The sequence below is a fragment of the Melanerpes formicivorus genome, unplaced genomic scaffold (assembly GCF_026170545.1).
Source record: "Melanerpes formicivorus ecotype bairdi unplaced genomic scaffold, bMelFor1.0.p_v2 SCAF_30, whole genome shotgun sequence".
NCBI classification, from domain to species: domain Eukaryota; kingdom Metazoa; phylum Chordata; class Aves; order Piciformes; family Picidae; genus Melanerpes; species Melanerpes formicivorus.
The window spans coordinates 5,674,549-5,699,341 of NW_027142382.1; the positions used below are offsets into that span (position 1 = coordinate 5,674,549).

Here is a 24,793-nt window from a genome sequence, read left to right on the forward strand (position 1 = left end):
GATGGGCTGTCAGCTGGTGGACACCTGTGTACAGAGCTGCCCCACTCTCTATCATAGCTCCCAGGTGGCAGCAGCAGCCGGACTGCCCTTTCGCCAGGGCTGCCATTGTGAAGAGGTTCCCTGTGTCCTGAAGCCATGTGTTTGTTCTGCATGTCCACAGCAAAAATCCACACCAAGCCCACATCTTTGCTGGGACATTAAAGACACCTGGAGTGGCTTTCCAGCCCTCTGGCCACCTGGCCTGTTGTGGTCTGTTCTCAGGCCTCCTGCAGTCTCCATACCACTCAGACAGTTCCCAGCCTATGGAACTGCCTGCACCACGCTCAAGCACTGCTTGCACTGTGTGCTGTGGGACAAAATTATACAAGTGATCATTTGAGCAATTTAAGAAAACAGTTTATATAGTAGATGACCTAAGATGCTGTGCCTAGTCCTGCTTTCTGTTGAATCAGCTCAGAGGCTTGAATCAGCTCCAGTGCATGTTTTAGCTCCATAAATAAGTGTCTTCTAGTTATTTTACTTTGGCCATTTCTGTTCCAGCAGTGAAATAGCTGGCCTCCTCCTGGTTGGACTAAATGATCCTCTTCCAACTCCTAACGTTCTGTGGTTCTGTGATTCTGTGATATATGCTATCAAAATCCTTGCTCAGAGCTGCAGCCACCTTTCAAAACACCTGACAAAGTCACAGAGTGCCCATGTGGCAACTGGGAAGCAGCAGGTGAACACTTAAACAGGTTTTTTTCCCCTCCCAAGACAGGACAAATACCAAACTAAATATTTCAAGTGAGAGCCTTACAGGTCTACATAAGTGAAATGCTTTCCTGAGGCCTCATTATGCCAAATGAGCATTTGCCCTGCTGACATCCAGCTGTGCTGAAGCTTGTCCCCTCTGACACCAAGGGGAGTGTGCTCACCCATAGCACAGGAGCTCCATCCCCCTGTTACACAGGAGGTTGCAGAGCAGTGTGCACCTGCAAGGAGGGTACACAAATTACATGCACTCCTGGACAGAGCTGGGCACAGCTGGGAGGCAAGACAAGAGGGGAAGGGAACAAGGCAGAAAGAAAAGAGGCTCCCAAGGAAGGACGTAAACCTTTTCATTCAAGTGTCCACAGGAGACAAAACATCTTCTGGTCCTACTGAGGCTGCCTGTCCTACCACCTGCCAGCCAGTAACTTGCAGAACGTTGCCCTGTAAAACCCAAGAACATAAAACGGAGACTACCTCAGAGCAGTCAGAAATGTCAGACACACTGGTGGCAGCTGAGAGAAAGGCCTGCACATTTTTTTCTACTGAGGGTTTTTTAATATTTCAGGAGATGAATACCTGTGGCTGAAAAAGTAGGAAGACCAATGTGTTTGACGCTTAAGAAACAGCATAGTAATTACAGTAAATATAATGGAAGAAATATAATATAATATAACATAATATAGCATTACTGCTGCAAGCACCTCTCAGAGCACCAGCATGCGTGTGATGAGAACGCATGGGACTTGTTCCCCAGGCTTTGCTGCAGCAGCTCCTGTAAAGCCCCCATAAGTGTTCATGCAGTGGGGTCCCAGTGCGTGAGGTGGAACAAATTAAGCTGAACAGCACTTGAGCTGCCTGAGCTTCCCTCTCATTTCTAAGTTTCCAAGAACATTTCCAGTCTTTCAGGTAGCTAGAAGAGGGGGAGCAGCCAAGGCCTTCCTGCAAGGCGGTTGAAATAACAAACTCTAGTGGGTACTGCACACCCTGGCACCCTGCCAGCAGACAGGCACAGACCAACATGGAGAAAAGTTTCTTAATACACTTGTCCACTTGGTGGACAAAAGAGTGCTTGTATTTTTATTCTTTCCTTTTCCTGTTTCCAGGAAACTTTAAATAGATTGATTAGGGGCATGTATGGGATCTCTCTCTAATGAGCTACTAGAGTCATTTAATAGTGAGGTGATGCCAGCCTCAGATTCTTTCTTCATTCTTTTGTCTCTCTGAATAGCAGAGTGGTCATGGTCTTGAGCATGGGATAGGAATTGTGAGGAATACAGCTTTCCATTTGCTCATGCAGAGGGTACCGGATGGGATCACCCCTCGGTGAAGTACCAGGCACAGAGCTGAGCTGTGTGAGTAAGGCTGCCCATCCTTCCCAGGAGGCAAACTAGCAAGGGTGGCTGCTGGCTGAAGCATAAATATTCCCAGCCAAGCATTAGCTATAGGACTTGCCTCAGTAATTACCTCTGCTTTAGTCTTGTGACCCAACATGAGGCAAAATGACTCTTGGCCAAATTGCAAGTTGCTGAGAGGTCTAGTGCATTCAGGCATGTGTCCTCTACTTGTTGGAGTGTATTACAAGCAGGTGAGCAGTTTCTGACTCTATCTTTCATATATTTTCCAGAGAACTCAAGGGACTGACATTATCAATAGGTGCAGGACTAGGAATGGGTTTCCTATTCTTTAATACTACACACAGACATTCCTGCCACAGGGACCAGCAGAGAATGCTTTGCGTGCAGGAGATAGCATGATCAAAGGAGAAGTTCGTTCTTTTCTAACCCTAGAGCAAAATCCTCTCTTCTTTTATACACAGGCAAGACTCAGACCATCATCCATATAATTCAGCCTCTGATAATTAGGGAACATAAATATTTGGCTCATAGTAACAATTTAATGTCTTCTAACAAGGGGAACAGAGTTCTTCTGGGTCCTACCCTCTTTGAGCCATGCTGCTATGACAGTAATGCGATTGTCACCGCCATGGTATGCTTAACCTTTGCCAAACCAGAGCTGAGGCATTAACTTAGATCCTCAACTCACATGTCTTAAAGGGCAACATAACCTGTGCTGCCTCCACAGTCTCAGACCAACACAGTTTGCAGCTCAGTAATAATGAGCACATAAATGTGACAGGCGTGAGCTGTAACAATGATTGATGTGCGCAGAAAAATAACAAAGAGGAACTGAAAAACAGTGATGTGGTGGAATTCCTGGGACTGGTATCTCCATGGCACCAGCAGCCCGCTGTCCTGACACCAGGAGAAAGGTTATACTCCTCTGTGGGAGAAAGGATCTCCATGCTGCACAATGGAATTCCAGCAAACAGGATGAGGACCAATGAGTGTCTGGAAGTGGTAGTGCCACTGCTGCCTGGATAATAGTCTGAATTAGATTATGTGAGAAAAGAAGGAATATATAGACAGCCAGCTGCTCAAAGGCTTATTACAACCTTGCTTTTATTGTTCTGCTAAGTTAGAGGTGGGGCATCAGAGGGATTCCTAACATACCGCTACTGAGAAATTTTAATATGTTCCACGCTGACACATATAAAAAGGAAATAACAGCTGATCATAGTCAGCAGAGACTGCAGCATCACTTCATATATATGCACAGAAGCGAGGACAAAGTGGGGTGCTCTTGGCCAGGGAGACTTGAGTACCCAAGCTAACCTGACCCAGCTAAGCCTCTCTCCTGCCTTTGTACTGAATTTCATTGAAAGGAGTGTTGAGCAGGGAGCAAAACAGTAAAAATAAATGTGACCTGGGCATGGCTACTCACCCTATCCTGAGATACCAGGACATGGAGAAGGGCAGGGGAGCTGAGCGCCTGCACATTTAACACTGATGAAAAGAAACACGTGTTTACACAACCGACAATGATCCAGTGGAACAAGATATCATAGAGGGCAAAAGTTTAGCTGGGCTCAGCAAAAGGACCTGTTATGTATGTGAGGGTTACAGTTGCAAGGGTTTTATTTTTAAAAGGTTTCTGGAAGGATTATAAACTCTTAGGACTCTGAGAGTTCAGTCGATGGGGTTAGGGAAAAATCCTTTGCCACAGCAAGTTACCCTATAGCTGCCTGCCATGGGGTCTCTATGTCTGTCTTTGATGTGGCTGCTTCCAGCCACGCTCAAGAGGTGGATTGCTCAAATAACATGGGACTGTGGTACAGTCTCATGTAGCAAAACTTTTCTATAAACTCATAGAGACAAGTCTCTCCTCATACTCTGCAGGGCATTAGAGGCAGAGGAATTTGTAGTATTTGTAGCACAACTTGGAATTACAGTGGTAGCATTTTGGGGGGGGGGGGGGGGAGGGAGGAGGAAAGGAGTATTTTCTTCTACTTCTTTCAGTTAAACAAATAATCCACTAGACTTGTTGCAAAAATAAATGTCTCAGTGGCTTCATGCAATCTTTGCACCAAGGGGTAGTCAAACCCCTTCAAGGTCCAAGAACAACCTTGAGCACTTCCTAGTGCATCTGACAACAGAGAGGCCAGGAAGGGGAAGCAGTAGGCCCAGAGGAAATGGGGAATGAAGCCGACTCCAGGGAGACTCCCTGCCAAATGGGTTGCTGCAGACATCAATGTGAGCCTTCACTGTGGCTCACTTGGAAACAAGAGATTGCAATGTTGGCAAATCAAGCAAAGAACAACATACAGATCCTATCATAAGCCTTGATGGCAAGTGAGGATTTGTACAGACGGGACAGATGACTTTTGTGGAGATCAACCATGTGTAGGTAGCTACCTGGAATATTGCTACTGCAAACTGTACACAAGACTGTCTATAACAAGTATCCTGCTCTGCAAGGGGAAATAACCAGTGTACAAGCATCTGATCAAAACCAGGTGCTGCACAAACCCAGGAAACCTGCATGGGACACCTTCAGGTAGAGATCTGAGCTTGTAACTAGAGTAATCAGAAGCAGTCTCTAAATCAAATTGCAACTCACTGAATCAAGTTGCATTTTATTTTATAAGCTTGGAACACCTATTCCTTCCATATTTGCTTTTAATGGAAAATATTCAAGCATCTTCTTATAATACCAGCATTGCAAATAAGAATTCATTATTGCATCAAGAGGATGTCAGTGCATATATAAATCACACTGGGAACCCCTGACTCAGACTGCTATGTAACTACTCACCAAACAGCTCCATTTAGGTAGAGGGAATTATTCATGTGTATAAACTGCCCACAGATATGAGTAAGGTCCCACAGCCTGAGTAAAAGTGAGCATCATTACTAATTCCAAAGGATTGAAATTTTAACAAAAGAAAGAAAGAAAGAAAGAAAGAAAGAAAGAAAGTCCTAAAATGTAGATGTTCCTTGATGAGGGACAAATAACAGCACTTTTGTTATTAGTTCCACATTTATTGACTCTACCAGGCAGCTGGGTTGCTTCTATTACAAAATAACTCTGCAATGAGGAACTGGTTTGAAGTGAATTTGTCCTCACTGCGGGTTTTAAATACAAAATAGTAATTTGCCTGTCCTTTTCCAATATGCAGACTTTTCACCAGCACAGTTACAAAGCTTTGGGAACTGTTAGTAACTTTTAGCATATAGGAAACTTCTTTTTGCGCCCCCCCCCCCCCCCCCCCCCCGCACCCATCTTTAAAGAGCTGCAGAAACCTTAACAAACTACTTGCCATGCCATCTGCTCAAGGCAGAAACAAGCAGAAACAAATAAGCTGTGTTATGGGGAGGCTATGGGAGAAATTTAAATGACCTGGAGGGGTAGCAGACAGCCACACAGGAGTCTGTCCATGCACACTGATTTGCAAATTTAGATTTGCCACAAGAAAATGAACCCCCACTCAACACACACCCTGTGTGAGCCTGCTTTACTAACACTGCAGCAGTCAGGTAACAGACTATTGATGGTGCTCTTCATATACTTTGTCTTTGTTACTCTGTTTTTTTGCTACTGGACCCATATTTTTTAACTTTTATAGGATGAATTCACTCACCTGAATCCTAGGATGGAGTTGGGGCTTTCTTTCTCAGCCAAGCTCTCCTGGAGCAGTGTCTGTCCCTGCCCCTCGCAGTTACATTACACTGACACTTTATCACTGAGCTCCTAACAGTGAAACTCTTCTTTTGTCCCCAAGACACAGAGAGCACAGCCTCTGATGCTGATACACAGGAAAATGATCTGCTAGCAAATGAGGAGAGCCCCCCTCTCCCCTTCAGCAGGCGATCTGGGGTCCTGCAGCATCCTCCCGTGTCAGCTACCAACTGCACAGCCACGCTGCATTACACGTCGCTCTGACAGGGTCGGCTACCTACTAAATATATCCCTCAGCGCTACACAAAGGCAAACACTGTGGCTTTCCTCATGGGTTTCAGCCAATCAAGAGAGAATATGAAATCTGTCCTAATCCATAACCGGTGCTGTGCAGTCCATAGTAAAGCTTCCCAGAAGTTTGGATAAATAATAATGTGCAAATTAAGAGGGCTCCTGCAAAGCATGACACACAAAGCTGGAAATAAATACTGCCTGTTGTTTCAAATTATTCTGTCACTCCGGCAGATGACTGGCAAGAGAACAGCATGCATAAGTACTGATAGAAGTAAACAGCTCAGCTTTAAACTAGGAGGCTTGCCTGTGCTCATAGAGCCCTATTGTAATGAGACAAAGAGGGTGCTGGCGATACCAGGACCGTCTCAATGAATTCAGGGCAGAGTCCAGTGTGTCCATTCACTCCAATGCCGTACAGCTAGGACCAGCACAGAGCTGCAGACATGAGCCTGCCACACTCACAAGACACAGAGGTTTAATCAAGTTACTCAGAAGCACACTGGACTGCATATTTGACTGCACACAGGCATTCTTCAGACAGGAGATCAAGATACAAGTAGCGAAGGAGACACAGGTACTACAGCTGTGTCGATCTCACATCAGCACCTTTACATTTAAAAATTGGTACAAGGAGAAGATGTGTCTGTCAAAGAAATCAAGCACTCGGTTTAAGTCCCTGTAATACTCAAAATCTGGAGGAATCTCTTATTATTTTTTTCGCTTACCTTCAGGAAATGCACTGCTCCTTCCTCCCCTCGAACTCTTCAGAGAGCTAAAAAGAGGTCCTGTTACTTCCAAATGCTTTTGTTCTTCTGTCCCTCCGTCACATGGCTTGCCTTTTATATTTGCAACACACAAAAGTTAGAGCTGTTGTTTGGGAGAGAGAGGGAGAGGGAGAGAGAGAGAGGGAATGTCAAATGGAAAAGTGCCATTGCAGTCATATATCAATCAGGGCAGCGGCAGCAGCAGCTCACTGGCAAATGGGAATTCCACAGAAATGTGAAGCTCTTGTTATCTGAGAAATCACAAAACACCACCAGCCAAGCTCCACTCTGCAGGGACTTCTTATTATTGGCAAGCCAGGAAATAGAAGGAAATGTGGGCTCTTTTTCTGTTGTTGTTATTGTTTCGGATCGGGAGACACACACGCTGTGGCATATGCAAACCAGGGGAATACAAATCCTGAATCAAATTCCTTCCTAAACAAATGCACTGTGTGCAAGATCGAGCAAACCACTGAGAGGCAAGGTAACAGAGCTAAGCAAAGAAGCTGAAAGCTGTGATTTTAAAAAGTTGATACCTGTTTGCAATTCAGACATATCTATAGGGAAACTACCTTTCCCCCACAATTAGTCATTAATCTACTTTTTTTTTTCCCCTCTGACAAGTTTTTCTTAGTATTTTTTAACCTGTGATTGATCTCAGGTACCCTTAATCCAAACTGTGCGGCTTCACTACAATTGGTGACCACAGTCATCTGACAAATTCTGTCTCTCCAGTTGGGTAAGCAGATAACCATTTTCTGCATAAATACTTGCCTCCAAATCTGTAGTTTGGATGCTTTCTGTCACCTGCCCTGAAATTCTGAAGCTTCTCTCAAATAAATCCGGAAGTTTGTTCACAGAGGCAAACCCTGTCTTTCTGCTTTACCTTCTTCTGAAGGTTATACTTCAAACATTTTATATAGCTATTGCTGATTAATGTAAAAAAAAACTTAATGCCCTGAGAGGCTGAAGGCAATCTCCATCCACTGGAAAACCTCTCTTAAAATGAGCACATGGCAACATGGGATGCACAAATTCTCTTCTCCACTTCCACAGAGGAGAGTATTTCACTTGCCTTTGAAGCGTGCCCTGGTTGTCCTGCGGCATTATGGGAAGCACAGACCTGGTTAATTAAAAATTAGGCAACATAGCTGCTCATTCACAAGCTGGGTCTGTTCAGAGCCACTGGCCAGCAGATGGACAGGGTCCTGTGTCAATTCTGTTTGAACTCTAAAGGAAAGTTGGTATTTGATGGATGATGTTATTACCTAAGTGTCTTATGTGGTATAAGATCAAAGGACAGGTGGAAATTACGCCTTAAAAACAGAATAATCTAAAAGAGGAATAGCTCATAGATGAGTAAGCATCATGGAAACAATAAAGGAGACATTCTTTGGCTTGCTTTGTACACAGTCAGGTTTGGCTAGTGGCATAAATGAATGATCCACTCAGGATCAATATTATCAAGATGATTTTTGCATTTTTTCCCCCTCATATTTAGTGTTTACATTGCTTTGCCTCTTAAGCCAACCCTGAGTTTCTCTCACTGACCATACAGGTCCCAGCTCTCTGCCTTCCTCACTGATGCCACCGCAGTCACCCAGGTGGATGATGACAGAGCTCACCAGCATCTTTCCCTCTCTGTAACTGCAAGCTGAAATGTAACTGATGCTCTGGCACTAGCCTTACTTTAAACAGACACCAACACCCTCTTTTAAAATTAAGGTTATTGGCCATTTGGTCATTATGCAGCCAGATTGTGCCTCTGTTTCCATGGGCAAGAAGGTGACTCAGACACTCTGGAGGTTTGCACTAAGAACCTGCCGTGTGCAAGACATGGGCTTGACTAAGCAGCTCCTGGATTATGTCTTCCAGAAGACAGTAGATATACTACTCAGGGACCTTACTGAAAATGATGCTTAAGTTTTTAACTGGTGCAGCTTAGTTTTCCTATCTGTGTGTAATCTACAGGTGACAATAGCTATATTAATTGTTTGTTGGATCCTAAATATACTTTAAATACTCAACAGTAATCAATAATGCTCAAAAGGATACTTTTGAGTAGTGCTCAGCCGTGTTCTACTGCAGCTGCGAATTCCTAATACAGGAAAACCTACTAAAAATAAAATTAAAGTTAAAAAAAAAGAAATTTTAAAGTGGCTTTCAATTTTTTTATCTTCAGCCTCAAGACCATGTTTGGCAGTAAGTGGAAGTTAATCAGCAGGCAACTGATTTCTTAGGCTGGTGACTTATAAACTGATGCTCTTGTTTCAGGCCTTCTGAATGAACTTACACACAATCACAAGGAAAAAAGTAGAAAGATCAAATGTATCCTTCCCCTACCTCAAGAACACTATGGCCCATAACTTTTTCATAGCTGTTCATAAATCTTTGGCCTTTCTCAACCACTGTGACTTAATCCTACCTATAAAACCAGTTATTTTAAAGAAACAAATAAAAGCGGAAAGCACAGGAGCTCGGAGCTCAATTTTCAAAGACGATTAGATATTTGAGATGACCCTAGATATTGGATAAGATTTCCACAAGACCTAAAGTATCCTACTCCCATCACTCCTGATCTGTGTTCCCTTCAGGAGGAATTTAGCTCACTTAACAGTAATTGCCTGAAAACTAAGCTTAGGATCTCCCAGTAGCAAATGGGGAGTTTCCTTCCCAAATTACTTTCAGTTCAGGCTAGTTCCAGGTCGGCGTGGATGGCAGTGTTTCTCTCTGTGAACCACCAAAGATGCTCTGCTGACACAATTGGACTAAATATTTAGGTTTTTTCTAAATATATAAAACTAGGTGAGACAAATTTGTCCTTGTAATTTTGAGGAGATGGAGATCCACCAAACTCCTTGGTTGCATTCTCATGACAGGCACAGGAGACCTGCAACCTTAATTTGTGGATTTCCTCATTCCACCACTGTACGAGCTACTAGACTTATGCTTGCCTTTGGAAACACATTGTACTACCATTACCCACAATTCAGTGGGCTTAGATTGTTTGCCCTGTTTGTGTCATCTAGCAATGTGTTGCTTTGTCAGAAGAGCAGGATTTCACCTCTCCATCATCACGTTGTGAAATACATTTCAGACTTCTGCAGCAAAGTCAATTTTTCATTTTCCAGTGCTGCCGTTTTGCAGTCTGCCTTGAGTCCTGTGTTCAGGTTTGAGAGCCTCAGAATAACAGAGACACCAAGGTCGTGGAGCATGTCCAGAGAAGGGCAACAAGGCTGGTGAAGGGTCTTGAAAAGAAGTCTTATCAGGAGCAGTTGAGGAAGCTGGGGCTGTTCAGTATGAAGAAAAGGAGGCTAAGGGAAGACCTTCTTGCTCTTTAAGACTACTTCAGAGGGGGTTGGAGAGAGGTGGGTATTGGTCTCTTCTCATGAGTCCCAGCTGATAGGACAAGGGGAGATGGCATCAAGTTATACCAGAGGAGGTTTAGGTTAGACGTTAAGGAAAATGTCTATATGGAAAGGTTATCAAAGACTGGAACTGTGCCCCTGTACTCTGCTTTGGTTAGGCTGCACCTCGAGTACTGTGTCCAGTTCTGGGCCCCTCAGTTTAAGAAGGACATTGAGACACTTGAATGTGTCCAGAGAAGGGCAACAAGGCTGGGGAGAGGCCTTGAGCACAGCCCTATGAGGAGAGGCTGAGGGAGCTGGGATTGTTTAGCCTGGAGAAGAGGAGGCTCAGGGGTGACCTCATTGCCCTCTACAACTACCTGAAAGGTGGCTGTAGCCAGGAAGGGGTTGGTCTCTTCTCCCAGGCAACCAGCACCAGAACAAGGGGACACAGTCTCAAGCTGCACCAGGGGAAGTTTAGGCTGGAGGTGAGGAGAAAGTTCTTCACTGAGAGAGTCATTGGCCATTGGAATGTGCTGCCCAGGGAGGTGGTGGAGTCACCATCCCTGGAGGTGTTCAAGAGGAGATTGGATGTGGCACTTGGTGCCATGGTCTAGTCATGAGGTCTGTGGTGACAGATTGGACTTGATGATCCTCGAGGTCTCTTCCAACCTTAGCGATACTGTGATACTGTGATACCGTAACAGGCTGCCAAAGAAAGTGGTTGAATCACCACCCTTGGATATATTTGAAAGATGTCTAGATATGGTGCTCCAGGATATGGTATAGTAGTGGCTCTGGTAGAGTTAGATAATGGTCAGACTTGATAATCTTAAAGGCCTTTTCCAACCATAGTGATTCTGTGATTCCTCAAGCAACTCCAACGTTCTGAGACAGTAGATAACAGGCCTCCATACCATCAAATGTACTGTTGGAACAGGCACTGCTTATCATCTGTGTTGTTTGTACCTGCAAATACCATGAATGGAGTACCTGTGCAAGGACAATTTTTAAGTGTATGTGTTAATGAACGTACATAAACCCACACACTAGTAATGCAAACAGTTAGAGGGAATGAGATGTATAGAAATATGATTCAGGGAAGGCCCATGCTTTGTTCTGCTATTGAAATGATAAAGGGTGATTTACATTTAGGGCTTAACTATTGGTATTCTTTTTGTAGCTGCAGATTAGGAGGAACTCACAGCATTGTGATGATAATCTACAATAATAAACAATATAATAGTTCTATAATGAATATACACTTTGTGCAGGCAAGAGATACCTAAAATTCTTAGAGGAAGTACTTTCTATTGTTTTAATAATCAAAATAGCTATTAGGCATATAATCAATAAATTTCTACATTCACATACAGCAGTGTGGGAGCAGGTGGCACAGAAGTCTTTTGAGGCACTTGATATTTTTCATCTTTTCTTCCTCTCTGTTGTGCATTATCTCAGATTCATTTTGCAGGGATATTTAAATACCTAAACTCATATATTCTTCTGTAACCTAAAACTGAGCCTTTTATTTCTATTTTATTGTGTATCCATCAATGTGTGTGGTTAAGACACAGTACCTAAAATGTTTACTCATAGCCTTACACGAACACCTTTATTACAGCAAGGCTCCCATCATCTAAATAAGGCTGCTATGTAGAAGACAGTTAAAACTGGGCCTAAACTATATGCTTATTCATTTTATGACAGAAGTCAGAAAGACATGTTGCCCCTGGACTATACTCAGACTTTAGGTTTACTTGAAAACAGACTGCAGTAAGACCAGAAGTTGATGTCCTGCTAGCTCCTTCAGCAAGAAGTAGATGGTCAAGTGGGACCTGCTTGTGGTATGCTACCTACAAGGCACAACTGATGTTGGAGTATTGGTGCTTAAAAAAGACAAGCTGAACAGCCTGACAAGGAAAACAGTGTACCAAGGAGACACCTTGGGTGAACACTGGCTTTTACACAAATCTCTGAGAGGCAGGCAGCAATCAAGCAGAGAAAGTTTAGCATGAGTGATCCAAGTTGCTGCCTACTGTTGGACACATGCAGGCTCCCCTGTGCTCAGCACAGAGTTGTGATCAGCAGTTTGTATAGGAGGGGTGAAGAAGCCTGGATTCCTGCACATTTTTAAGCCCATGACCCTCATGGTTATCCACTCAGGTTTTGCTTCTGCGTTATCTTCAGCTCTCTGTCCTCTGCACCCTTCCCTTGGCTCCATCCAACAAAGTTTTCAACTACTTTTAAAGCCCCTACAAGACTGTGGAGCAAGGAGCAGCATGCTCTTCACTGGTTAGCAAGCACATGCTCATCATCCAGCATTCTGTGGCTCCATGCTTCTTCAGACTGCCAACTTCTGTGTGCTTCAGTTTTCTTCTGCAGGACAACAATAAGATGTAAGACTTCTGGCTAGGCACCACAGCTCTTTATGTGTCCAAGAAATTGCCTAGAAATGCAGTTTTCTTTGAGACCTCTACTTTGCTGTTCCAATTGGTTGAAATTGGGCAGCGTTGAAAAGCCAATGGGAAAAACAAACATCAGGGCAGACAGAGGAAAGGGCAACTCAATTCCACAAAAAATTCTAAATGAGAGAATTGTAATGGGTTGGGGCAGCCCCCCTCCCCACCGCGGGCAGAAATAACGACTCAGACAAATGGATTGCAAAAGTGATGGAAAGTTTAAATAGAAAACCATGAGTGTGTACAGAAAGCCAGAAACACAGTGACCAAAGAAACCCCAACACATACTCAAGAACATCCCATCCCCACCTGGGGGTACATCCAAACCTCCACAGGGCTCTTTCTCCCCCCCCCAACCCAGCCTTGGGCCTGGGCAGGCCCAAGGGAGGCAGCTCACGCCATTTTACCTAGGCAGCAGCAGGGGATGAAAGAGGAAGTGAAGACCCCACGCTGATGTTTTATAGAGGAGCAGAGGATTGTGGGTGAAGTAACCTGGTTTGCTGTGACCACCCAGTGGGCTGGACCCTTTTGGGACCTCCCAGGTGTGGTCTGTACAGTGGCATCTGGGCCACCACCCAGCCTAAACCACCTCAAGAATAAAGACATCTTTTTTCTACCTTCAGGCTGCTGAAAGGTAGGCTCTCTTTCTCTTAGAAGAGACTGTGGCCACTGTGATCCCCATTCCCATCATCTTTCAAGTGGCTGGCTCCACTTCTCAATGTCCTTTACCACCACTTTATATCTAATGAAGAAAGAAGAAAGCTACCATGTTTCTCTGCATCTCAGAAACATCCATCAAGAGTTCTCCAGACCCTAGTGGGATTTATGAACCCCACCTGAAATCAGTCACATCTCGGATCCTCTTATTGTCAGTGGAAAGCACAAAGGGGTACTGCCTGCAGGGCTGTGCACTTATTGATGATAGGATGAGGTGGAGTTGCCTTTTGACAGTGTCTATTTATCTCTATTAATAAACAAAAGGAGCCGAGAGTGACTGGATCAGATTTAGCCATCCAGCTGTTGGATGCCTTGGCTAGAACAGATGAATTCCACCTTTAAGTTTGTTTCAAATTATCTTATAAGCCTATGTGGTGAATAGATAACATACCAGATATCTATAGTTGTACACAGGTCAATGCTAAATATTTTGCTCTTTTGCCAAGGCTGCAGGGGAAGTTTTGTGTCAGTGTGGGATAACAGCCCTTGATCTTCAGAGTGTAATTTGCAGTGGTTTTCTTCCCTCCAATAGAGGTAGGAAAAGTCTCTCTGTGAAGGCTTGTAGTATGTCAAATGCTTATCCAAGTATCAAAATGTAGTTATGGTGTGTCCTAGAGGATCCCCAAACCGCGTTTAAAAGCAGGCTACATGAACCCCAGTCTCCTGTAGACAGGAGTTACAATCATGCAATGTGGAGTTTAGGATCTCAGATCCTTAATTCCACACTGGAAACTGTGAGAATGATCAGAGGGCTGAGCACTTCTCATATGAGGACAGACTGAGAGAGTTGGGATTGTTCAGTTTGGAGAAGGCTCCGAGGAGACCTTATTGTGGCCTTCCAGTATCTGAAGGGGGCCTACAAGAAAGCTGGGGAGGGACTCTTTAGGGTGTCAGGTAGTGATAGAATTAGGGGGAATGGATCCAAGCTAGAGGAGGGGAAATTCAGATTGGATGTTAGGAAGAAGTTCTTCACCATTAGGGTGGTGAGACACTGGAACAGATTGCCCAAGGAGGTGGTGGAAGACCCATCCCTGGGTGTTTTTGAGGCTAGGATGGATGTGGCTCTGTGCAACCTCAACCCATGGCAGGGGGGTTGGAACAAGATGTTCCTTGGGGTCCCTTCTAACCTTACAATTCTGTGATTCTGTTTCTCCCATGCTTCTTTGGTAGCTTCATCTCCATCTCCCCTTGCGGGTGATGTGTCATGTGTCTTGGGCATCAAACTTGTTCTCTCTACCCTGACTTCCCAAACGACAAGCCAGAATATTTCTGCTGTTTCCTGTGTTCCTCAAGAGATCAGAGTTTGCCAGAAAGCCCTAAACAGTGTGCAGTGGCACAACTGGTAGTTCTGCCTGAGTACAAACTGAGGGTTGATGAATCTAAATGTAGTTTACAGTAGCTTTCCTTAGCAAGGGCCGGGTTCTGAGGGGTTTCTTGTAGCTTGCATATCACTGAGGGTCAAACTGTAGCTTCATTTCTGGGACACATGGCAGGAGAGACAGAAAATACTAACTAAAGTGGCAGAAGTATCTCCACTTAACTGGGAAGGGCATCATTACCTTCCTCAGTAGTATACCAGGTTTGGAATGCAATTTGGACAACGCTTCCATAATGACAAAACCCTTCCCCTAAATTCATTTACAGCAGCAAAAATGACCTGATAAGATACAGCCAGATATTAATAATGGCAACCTTATTTTATTGCAGTCTCCTGCCAGTACCCACGTGATGTGATTTTCTTGCAGTAAAAATGCAATAAGCAAAGTGGAAGAGACATTTTTCTGAGTTACTTGTTATGGAAAATTAAAGACCATTATCTTGTCTACCACCCAGCTTCGTGAGGCCACTCCCTGGGCAAAGCTTCATGTTTCTAAAGGAGACATTAAAAGAGAATCAGGCTCAGCTAAACAATTTGGGTTAAAACTGCAGGAGAACTTGTTGTAGGTGAAGCTGCTGAGAAGAAATGCCATTTAGAGCAGGAAATTGGTGATTCATAATTGTCATTAACTCTAGTTACCCTCCAATGTGCATGCTGTACTTCATGTGAAATAAGAAAGGCCCTTCCCTTAAGCAAGTTCGAGTTAATGTTTAGGAAACCATTTAAGCTATTACTAGGACAAAAGTCATTACAGTGGAATGGTTGGATGCTCAGACTGCGCCCTCATCTGCAAAACTTGTGCATTTTATGCAGGTAGCACCTCAGATATATGATGGTTTCAACCAATTCACTGAAATCTCAGCTTCCCTTTGGACTCAGATGAGCTCCTGAAGCTCCAGCAGCTGGTGGGAGCAGAGACACAAGGACATGTCTGTACCCATCTGCATGCAGACCCCAGCTTCAGTGAAGCATATGCCTGTACTGGAGAAACCAACATTGCAGAAGGCAACTTGTTGCAATTCAGTGGAGAAGGAGACAGCCCAGGGACAGCCTCATCCAGTGAGAGCTGGAAATTCTTTTTGACTTTTGGTGCCCTAGGTGGAAATCTGCTGCCACCACTGTCAAGTCTTTGACAGCTAGATGCTGGACACTTTCTGGCCTCCACAGTAGAGAAGAAGCTCACAGATTGCTCATATTACTGCAGTTTATTCCATCTAAATAAGCATAGGAACTATTATTTCACCCTGTTATAAGTCTAGAATAGGGAATTGAATGCATATGGTTAGCAATTTTGATGTGAGTGAAGTTTTGGCAACTTATACAATTATTATGGTAGGGTTTTGGGGTTTGGTTTGCTTTTGCTTTTTTTGGTTGGTTGGTTTTGTTGCACTTTTTTATTAATAATAAAAGCAAGCACATCTTTCTGATATGGAATATGTCTCAAGCTGCAAGTGTAAAACACAGGTGGACTTTAGGTACAGAAAGAGAGTAAATACTTGCACAGTTATAAATTTAAGCACCTTTGACCCACTTCCTCAGTACTGCCTTTACAAAAGAGTGATTTGGATTTCTGTCTATAAAGAGAGATGTTCTGCAGGTCTGAAGCTGTGCACAGCTAAGGAGCCCATAAAAAAAGCCAGCCACTCTCCATGGCTGGTCAGGTTCCTGGGGCCCTGCTGACTTCAGGGGGATGATCAAGACACAGAAGGGTGACAGGCTACAGAAAGCCAAGGCGTTCACAATCCTCCTCAACACCAGAGGAATTTTTGGGGCAACAAAGACTGAAGGATACATTCTCAGGAGCAAGTCAAACTGAGAAAACATCCTTTGTGTAAGACTAAAGGTAGCAAAAGACCTGACAGACCTGAAATACACCACATCTGAAAAGGACACCAGAAGAGAGCATACGCTGTGGTGTAATGAGCACAGTAAGTATGAGAGATTGTCAGCAAAAAGCAGGAGAGGCATTAGAAAGAGACACTATTTGGTGTTTCTAAATTATCTTCAGATTTGCTGGGCAAAGAAACCAATCCAGAAATGTACTTCATCTAAAAGCTAAGAAGATAAATAAGAGGTTTTCTAATAGAGGGTACAAAACCACTCTCACATTGCGGGAGACAAAGATAGAGCTTCAGGAGCAGACTCTGGCAAAAGCCTCCCTTGCAATTGCTGCCTGGGGCAGAGCCTACAGTCTACTGCAGGAAGTAGAATTAACTCTGGAGAAAGGATCTAGGATCTGCCAAGTGAAGGAAGTCAACCAGAACAGATTTGGACTCGTGTAAGGAAGGGCAGAGACTCCGAAAAGAGCCCTGAAATGGAAGATTAAGCCAAGAACTACTGTGCTGGGAGACACTGGAAAACCACATCTGATGCACATGCCTTGACAAGCTGTGGATATGCCTGGGATTTGGGAAAAGATGCAAGAATCACAACAGTTTACTTTGCCTGAGAAAGAATCATCATGAAACTGTGGTGCACAGCATGAGTGAGAAGGATTGTGACAGCACCATTAGAGGGATGGGGTTTATTCACAAGAGCTGAGACAAATACTGCAGCACAGATAAGAGGACAACCAGCCCATAGGCAAATGGCTATAATCAGTTTTTCAGCTGGACAGAGCTGCACAAGCTGATAAGGTGTCTGACAGGGTTGCAAGCACTGAAAGAAAAGCTACAGGCAACATAAGGGAAGAAAAGAAAGGGCTCAGAAGAGCTGTTCCTCACAGAAGGAGATAAAGGCATGTATAAATGAAAGACGAAGCTCTTAACAGTGTCAGGGATTTTCAAAATGTCCCATCCTTGATCCCAGCCCTGGTGTGAGTGCACTGAAGTCAAAATAATAGCAGAAAAGTCTAAAGGACTCCAAAGAGTAAAGATGTTATCTGCAAACTGTGCAACAGTGCACAAAAGCACCTCACCCTCCCCTTTCCCACTCCAGGGGATGGCTGGAGACTTTTACCTTCTGCTCTAGGAATCAGCCATCCAGGGAGGAACTCAGGCCTGGAGGGACTCCATGTCCATTCATAGGAGGAAAATGAAGTCAGCACATGAATAGAGTCTGTTTTCCTCTCCTTACATGGGGGAATGGCTTTCAGAAGATGGCTGATACCACACACTGTATCCAACGCACCAGGCAGTGCTCTTGGGCAGGAGCTGGTGTTTAAATAGAGTGTATTTAGCATCCTCATTTCCTTGACTCACTGCCTGGTGAGGTAAACTGAAGGTGTTTCTCAGGAAAAGAAACCTCTGAAGGAAATTCACCTTTTGACTGTATAAAGCTTCCTTGACTCCATACATAATCCTGTTGTCTGAATGGAAGAACATCTACAGATCTGAGCTCAGGAAGTGGCTCAGGCTCCCAGGACTGCAGCAAAGCTACCAACAACTGCCAATTCCATGGCACAGAATCTCATGCCTGGCAGGGGGAACAGCACAGTGAGGATGCAGGCATATCCTGATAAGGCTGAAATTATTACCAATACATCTATCCCAACAGACAAGGAAAGGATGTAAAGTATCATTGGGATGGATATCCTCAGTTGGATTAGATTTGGTGATCCTGAGGGTCTTTTCCAACCTGAATGTTTGTGATTCTGTGTAGGGAGAACCATAGTACCATCACACTGAGAAGGCATGTGGGTAGCTCCAGACCACCTTTTGAGCATTGTGCACAAGGTGCCTGTCCACAGCACTGAGACAAAAGGAAAAGGCAGACCTGGATGCCATCTTATAGATCATGAACTGTGATTGCCAAAGACTCTGCCTAGGCTTTCACCTCACAGTTGAAGCTGTTAACCAGGCTGAAGGGACCAGCTTTTCCCACTGCCTAGTAAGCACTGAAAATAAAATTTTCAGTTATGAAATAAATTTCTGAAGTTTGACAGACACAGATAAGGCAGTAATGGGTGTAGGCATGTTGCTAACTAGAAGAGGACGGTGCAGGAAATTCAGGTGTGGTTTCCTGTTGGTTTACACCACCTAAGTGTTAGCCTACTACTTGGCTGTCTTCTGGGCCACCAAGAGAAGGAAACAGGACTTTGTGATGTTGCTGTGAGCCTGTGGCCCTGGGGCTGGAAATTAAACACATGAATAGAAAATTCTTGGAAAATAGGCAGAAAGGTGAGGGGTTCACCACACACACTTTATCTGATGTAAGAACACCTGACAAGGGCACAGCCTGATGGGAATAAGTCCGACCCTGAGGAATGTGTTTGGAAACGCAGATGGCCATCCTTGTAAGCCCCTGCCCAGTTTGTCGTGTTGCAGCAGGCTGGGGCTGAGGTCCAGAGCCTAGGACAGCCAATGACTCAGGGGAAGAGGTACACTTCTGGGTTTAGACCAGTTTGATAGCCTGGACCAATGAATTGCTGTTCATAGAATCATAGAATTGTTTTGGTTGGAAGAGATCTTTTAAGATTATCAAGTCCAACCTTCAGCCTAAGACCACCATGGCCATTAAACAATGTCCTGAAGTCTCATATCGCACTTGACCAGCACAGAGGCAGGGAACTTTGTTTCACTTATGACAAAGTCATAACTTCATTGGCATGGCAGATCACATTCTTCCCAATAATGACAGAACTGTCAAACACTTTGTTTTCAAAGCCAGACTGGGTAAGTTACCATGCAAAGGAGAAGTGCTTCAAGACAGTGCTCCAGTACCTCATTTTGTGCCAGTCAAACAACAAAGTCCCACCCCTGGGTACTTACTCCCTGAATCAGCAAAATATCTCAACACACACACACCCCATCTCCCAGTTTTCATGTACAGGCTGTAAGAATGAAAATATGTAACTAAACCTAGATTGCCAGGAAAAGATAAAATTCAAGGAATAGAGTGGTTAGTTAGCAATGAACATGGAAATACACCATATGGATTTGCATTTACATGCCTGCCTAAAATGCCAGAAATAGTCTCAGGCAAAGCCAGCATCTTCACTTGTGAGTGAAAGGCTCTTCAGAGGCTCAGCAAGCACCACTAACCCACTGAGAATATGGCATTAACTTTTGTGGTTTTGATGCCTCATTGCTGCTTTTTTTGTTTAACCTGGTAGAATAGGAGGAAATTAATTTGGAATGCTCTTCTAAGAATTAGCTGGAAATACAGCTGTGAGTTTGATACTTCCTTGCTGGGCTGTGAAAATCACTTACAACTCAGTCACTGGATGCAAAATAAACAAATGAATGAACAAATTAATTATAGAGGTTTTTGTCAGGTTCCCTGGTTTCAAAGCTGCACAGGCTTGTCTGTGACTGTCAACACCTTTGTGCTGTGGACTGGCTTGATCAGAACTGGTCCAAAGCTCATAAAAGCTGCAGCTATTCACCTCCTCCTCAGTTGTGCCTTTCACAGTTCCATTGGGTGCAGCAAGGCCCTGGGTAGCTAAAACCTCTGTAAGATTAGTCTGGAGTTGTAATCTCCTACCAGCCTGTAACAACTCATTGCAACAACTGCAAGAGATGCTTTGGAACAGGAGTGCTTCATCTCATTTCTTCATTGAAATGGTTGCCAAGCACTGGAAATGGGTCAAGCCAATTCACCTATGTGGAGGACTAGGAGCTATAGTGCAGACAAGACACTCCATTTTTTGTTACTATGTCTTCTAAAGCTGCTTAGAGCATGGCTAACATGGCAGGAGAAACACCTGTCAAAGAATCACAGAATGGTAGGGAGTTCTGGAGACCATCTAGTGCAACACCTCTGCTAATGCAGGTTTTTCTAGATTGGGTTGTGCAGGAATGAATCCAGGCAGGTTTTGAAAGTCTCCAGAGAAGGAGACTCCATGGCCTTTCTGGGCAGCCTATCCCAGTGCTCCTTCCCCCTCAATGTAAAGAAGTTTTTCCTTAAGTTCACATGAAATCTACTGTGAGGGACAGAGAACTACTGGATAGAGTGAAATAGAGGGCTACAAAGGTGATTAGAGGATTGGATCATCTCTCTTACAAGGAGAGGCTGAGAGTCCTGGGGCTCTTTAGCCTGGAAAAGAGATCTGACCAATGTCTTAAGGATGGAGGACATGAGGATGGTATTCATCCAAATCTCTTCCCCATTGAAACTGGGAGTGAAATGCAGCTTCCAGATCTCACACAGAAGTGAAAAGTTTGGGTGACAATCCATTTAGAAAGTGCTGTAATGTCAAAGCCTTTGGGCAGGAGAGCTTCACTACCGTGACAAGGCAGCACAGACACCAACCTCACCTACTAAGGGCTCTGAACCAGAAAGCTGCTCCTGGTAACAATCCTGCCCACAAGCTTGGTCGCTTCTCACCACCAGCATCCACTACTGGACCCTATTGGAAATGGGGCACTCACTGGGTGGACCTCTGTCTGGTGCAGTGGGGTCATGTTTAGGGTTCTCTGATTGATATCATAAGATATTTCATAGCATGACACAGCATGGCATGATAGCTTACTGAATTAAGTGAATGGAATGATGATGGCCAAATGAAATGGGTTTGCTTCTTCAGAACAGAACTTCTCAACATTATTAAAATCAAGCCTTCTGATAAAGAAAAGCAATATCATGGTTTGCTGATTTTGTTTGTCTGGGGATTTGGGTTGTGTTGAGGTTTTTTTCTCAGATTTTAACAGCTTCATTTCATTTGCATTTGTGCTGTACTTTAGGGGAGAAAATGATGCTGTTAGAAAAGAGGAATTATCTCTTCTGGAGTTTCATAATAGTAACATTACAATTCAGATTCCCTGTAGTTGTAAATCGAATCCATTTGTTTCAATGGCTTGCTCTACAGAACTCAAGAGGCCAACTCTATCTCTTCAGTCTGTAATGAATTGAAGGATATTTTTGTTCAGCACAGCAGTCTCAGGCTGGTTGTACACTCGAGCATTGATGTCTCTATAGAAGCAGTTTCTTTAATTACCATTGCCAATTCTAATTTTCCAGGTGAACGCAGCCACCTTGCTAAAATGCTGAAATAATTTATCATCTGTCATGAAGAGGAGAGTTTGTTGGCAGGGAGACATGCTGTGATCCTGAGGTATTCCATTTATGGTGTAGCAAGATAAAGCACCTCCTGCTATGAAGTTTGGAAGACTATATAAAATTTAATTTATGTACATAAACATCTTGTCTGACATAGGAGCGTTACAGAAAAGAACAAGCAAAACATTTTGTAACATTTATGGCAGCCACAAATTTATGACAGAGAGCAAATAAGGTAATTTCTCTTCCAAATAAGCAACTCCTCTCAGGAGCTGTGCAGTGACTTCATTTATATGGCCTTAAATTATATGATTGCCTATAGGCAACAAATCAGCGTAATGTTACCAAATCAAAAAGACAAAGATTCAGAAGATGGTAAACCTGTTCAGTATTTCAGATGTGTACAAAAGAACAGAAATCTATAAAATTAGAACTACATCAACTAGTCAACATCTTTGCAGATCTTCAGTTGTTAGAACTCCATCAGCAGCAATACCGCACATGCAAGGAAGAGGTAGGACCATCATCTGGATAGACAAGTGTGAGAGACCAAAAGTTTGTCTCTCTTGGTGTGAGTCAACAAAGATAAAATCACTTGCTGCTTGCGCAGACAATAGCTGACAGAGCCACTAGAACGACTCTAGGAAGGTGCAAAGATAACATTGCTCACTGGGCCACAGCTGGCCTACAACAATGACCCAGCCATTCACGCCTTCAGGACAAGATAATCTCCACCCATCAAGTACCCTGGAAAGGGTAGACAATGATGTGTAATGAGTGGGGGGGGTTTGTCTGGATGGAGGGCCCCCCTCCACCCCCCATCCAGATCTCTTGCCCAAACACACAGAAATGCACAGAAAGATTTCCAGGGAAACGATACCTGGATATTTACCTAAGGATTATTTCCTGCCCCTGGAATTCCTGAGGGACAATACTTGGACACATACTAAAAACTGTATAAAAGACTGGAGCCACTACTGGCTAGCAGGAGGAGAAATACGCGGAAGGAAAATGCAGGGGACTGTGTCTCCCAGACTGGCTTAGAGGGAGAAAAACGGAGATGAAGGAAAACACAGGAGACAGACCATGCCGCTGAGAAGGGAAAGCCAGGACAATGCTGCTCTGGAGAAAAGAGGCTGCCCAGAGGACCACAGCTCTTCTCCAGCCAAAGCCTCAGCACCCTTTCTCTACAGACCCAGGCTGCCCAGAGGACCACAGCTCTTCTCCAGCCAGAGCCTCATCCCCGTTCCTGTACAAACCCAACATCTCCCCAGAGGACCACAGCTCTTCTCCAGCAAAAGCCTCAGCACCGTTTATCTACAGACCCAACATCTCCTGCAGCACCTTTCCTCCACAGACTCAAACTGTCTTGGGGGGATGAGGGGTGTGGTAATATAATTCCTTTCCTCTTCTCTCTCTCCTCTCTCTCTCCCTCTCTATTTTCTCCCTCTCCCCTTCTTATGTCCACTTTATTTATGTAATAAATAGTCTAGCTGTTGATATTTTGGCCTCGTTTGTGCCTCTAATTTCACATCACGAGAATGTTCTAAAACAACTTGAGTCTCTTTCCCTCTCCGGACAGAGACAACAAGCTTTAGTGCTCACTAACACACATCACCATATCCACGTCCCTCTGATGCTCCAGAGTTGCCATCCAGCTGATGGTGGGTCCTAAAAGCAAGCCAAAATCCTGCTGCTCCTTAGCACCTACTAGACTTGACTTTTGGGACTGCGGTGACAGCACCACTTCACAGCCACTGTGTTGCACTGGTCCAGGTACAACCTCTCATGGTACCTAGAGTGTCAGGACCCTGCACTTCCACTCCTTTATGAACAGAGTACTTCTGTAGAGCAGCCTTTATGAGGCACAGACCAAAGACATACTGCAGAATCAGAGAATCACTTCAGCTAGAAAAAACCTTTACGTTCATTAGATTCAACCATTACTACTCATTGCAATGACTTGTTGAATTCCCTTGTCATCTGTGTTGAGGGACCCCTGTCCCGCACATTATTTGGCTTTGTATCTGGGCTAGCAGGTGAAAGGCTCTGATAAATAACCAATTCCTGTGTGGCATCATGCCTCCTGCAATACTCAAAGGTAATACAGAGCAGGAGCTTCTGAATCTCATTTGAAAGTGTTTGTTCTTGTCTTCAATTCACACAAAGGTGGGAAGGTCTGACTGAATCACTATTTGGTATTGTGTTTCACTTGTATGAAGAAGTGAGGGTCTGGCAGGATCAGGTAAGATCATCGTTCACCCAAAACTTACCTCCTAGTTTCAGCCATTGTGCCCAATGCCCCTCACAGGGACAAGCAGCAGGGCACTGTCACCTACAAAACAATGTGGCAATTTTGGTGTCTGTGAACTGAAACTATATATGAGAAAGAAAAACACAATGAGAAGGTTGAACCAACTCTGCCTTGTGTTAGGTAGCAATGGGCTTTCTCAGGGGGGAACTTGTCACACAGTCCAGGAAGGGAGGTGAGAAATGCACTCATACCACATCCCAATGCATCCAAGGGATGTCCGTGTTATCCAGTCACCTGCCAGACACCCAAAACCAGGAACCAGAAAGTAACTGCCTTCAGGGGCTATGGGGTCTTGCTGTCTTGAAACAGCAGGTCATTTGTATAGAGATCTGGAAAGCTGGGTGAAGAGTTGGAAGTCCTCAGGAATCTTTGCGTGAGATTTATAACTTAGTCCATGTGTGTTGCCACACTGTTCCTTTTCCCAAAACAAGCGAGATCAAACACAGAGTTGGCATAACTTTTTTTTTCCACCTTTGCAGTGTAACTGCAAAGTACAGCTCTCATTTAGATTCAAGTACAGTGCCAGTCACTGTTAGCAAGGGTTACTCAACCCTGCGAAGTGCACTTTATTTCTTGTTTGCTTTCCAGATGAAACTTACGGTTCAGTCCCTTTTGTGATGGAGCAAACCAATCCATTTATAGCTTGCTTCTTTTTATTTATTTTTTTCCTCCCCTCAACAGTGAACCCCAGCCTTAATGCAAGGATTTTGAAGAAAGCCAAAGTGAGAAGTTGCCCAGACGTTAAACACGTTTAAATGTCATCTTCCATTTTTCGCTGTGTCCTTATAAATTAAGTTATCCAAACACTGTCC

The 24,793-nt window shown here is 44.1% G+C and overlaps 1 protein-coding gene across 4 annotated transcripts in view; it reads right to left on the reverse strand.

Annotated features, from left to right (window-relative positions):
- The window catches only part of NDP (norrin cystine knot growth factor NDP), a 33,130-nt gene extending 15,416 nt beyond the window's left edge, over positions 1 to 17,714 (reverse strand). For 2 of the 4 annotated variants that reach the window (XR_010989418.1, XM_068155124.1), the window contains exon 1: positions 6,786 to 7,103. The gene's annotated coding sequence lies outside the window, so the exon portion shown is untranslated. Of the gene's footprint in view, positions 1 to 5,728; positions 6,017 to 6,785; positions 7,104 to 17,686 lie in introns of those variants that run through there. The other 2 variants (XM_068155125.1, XM_068155126.1) reach the window with 2 other exon arrangements.
- Positions 17,715 to 24,793: the final 7,079 nt, after the last annotated feature.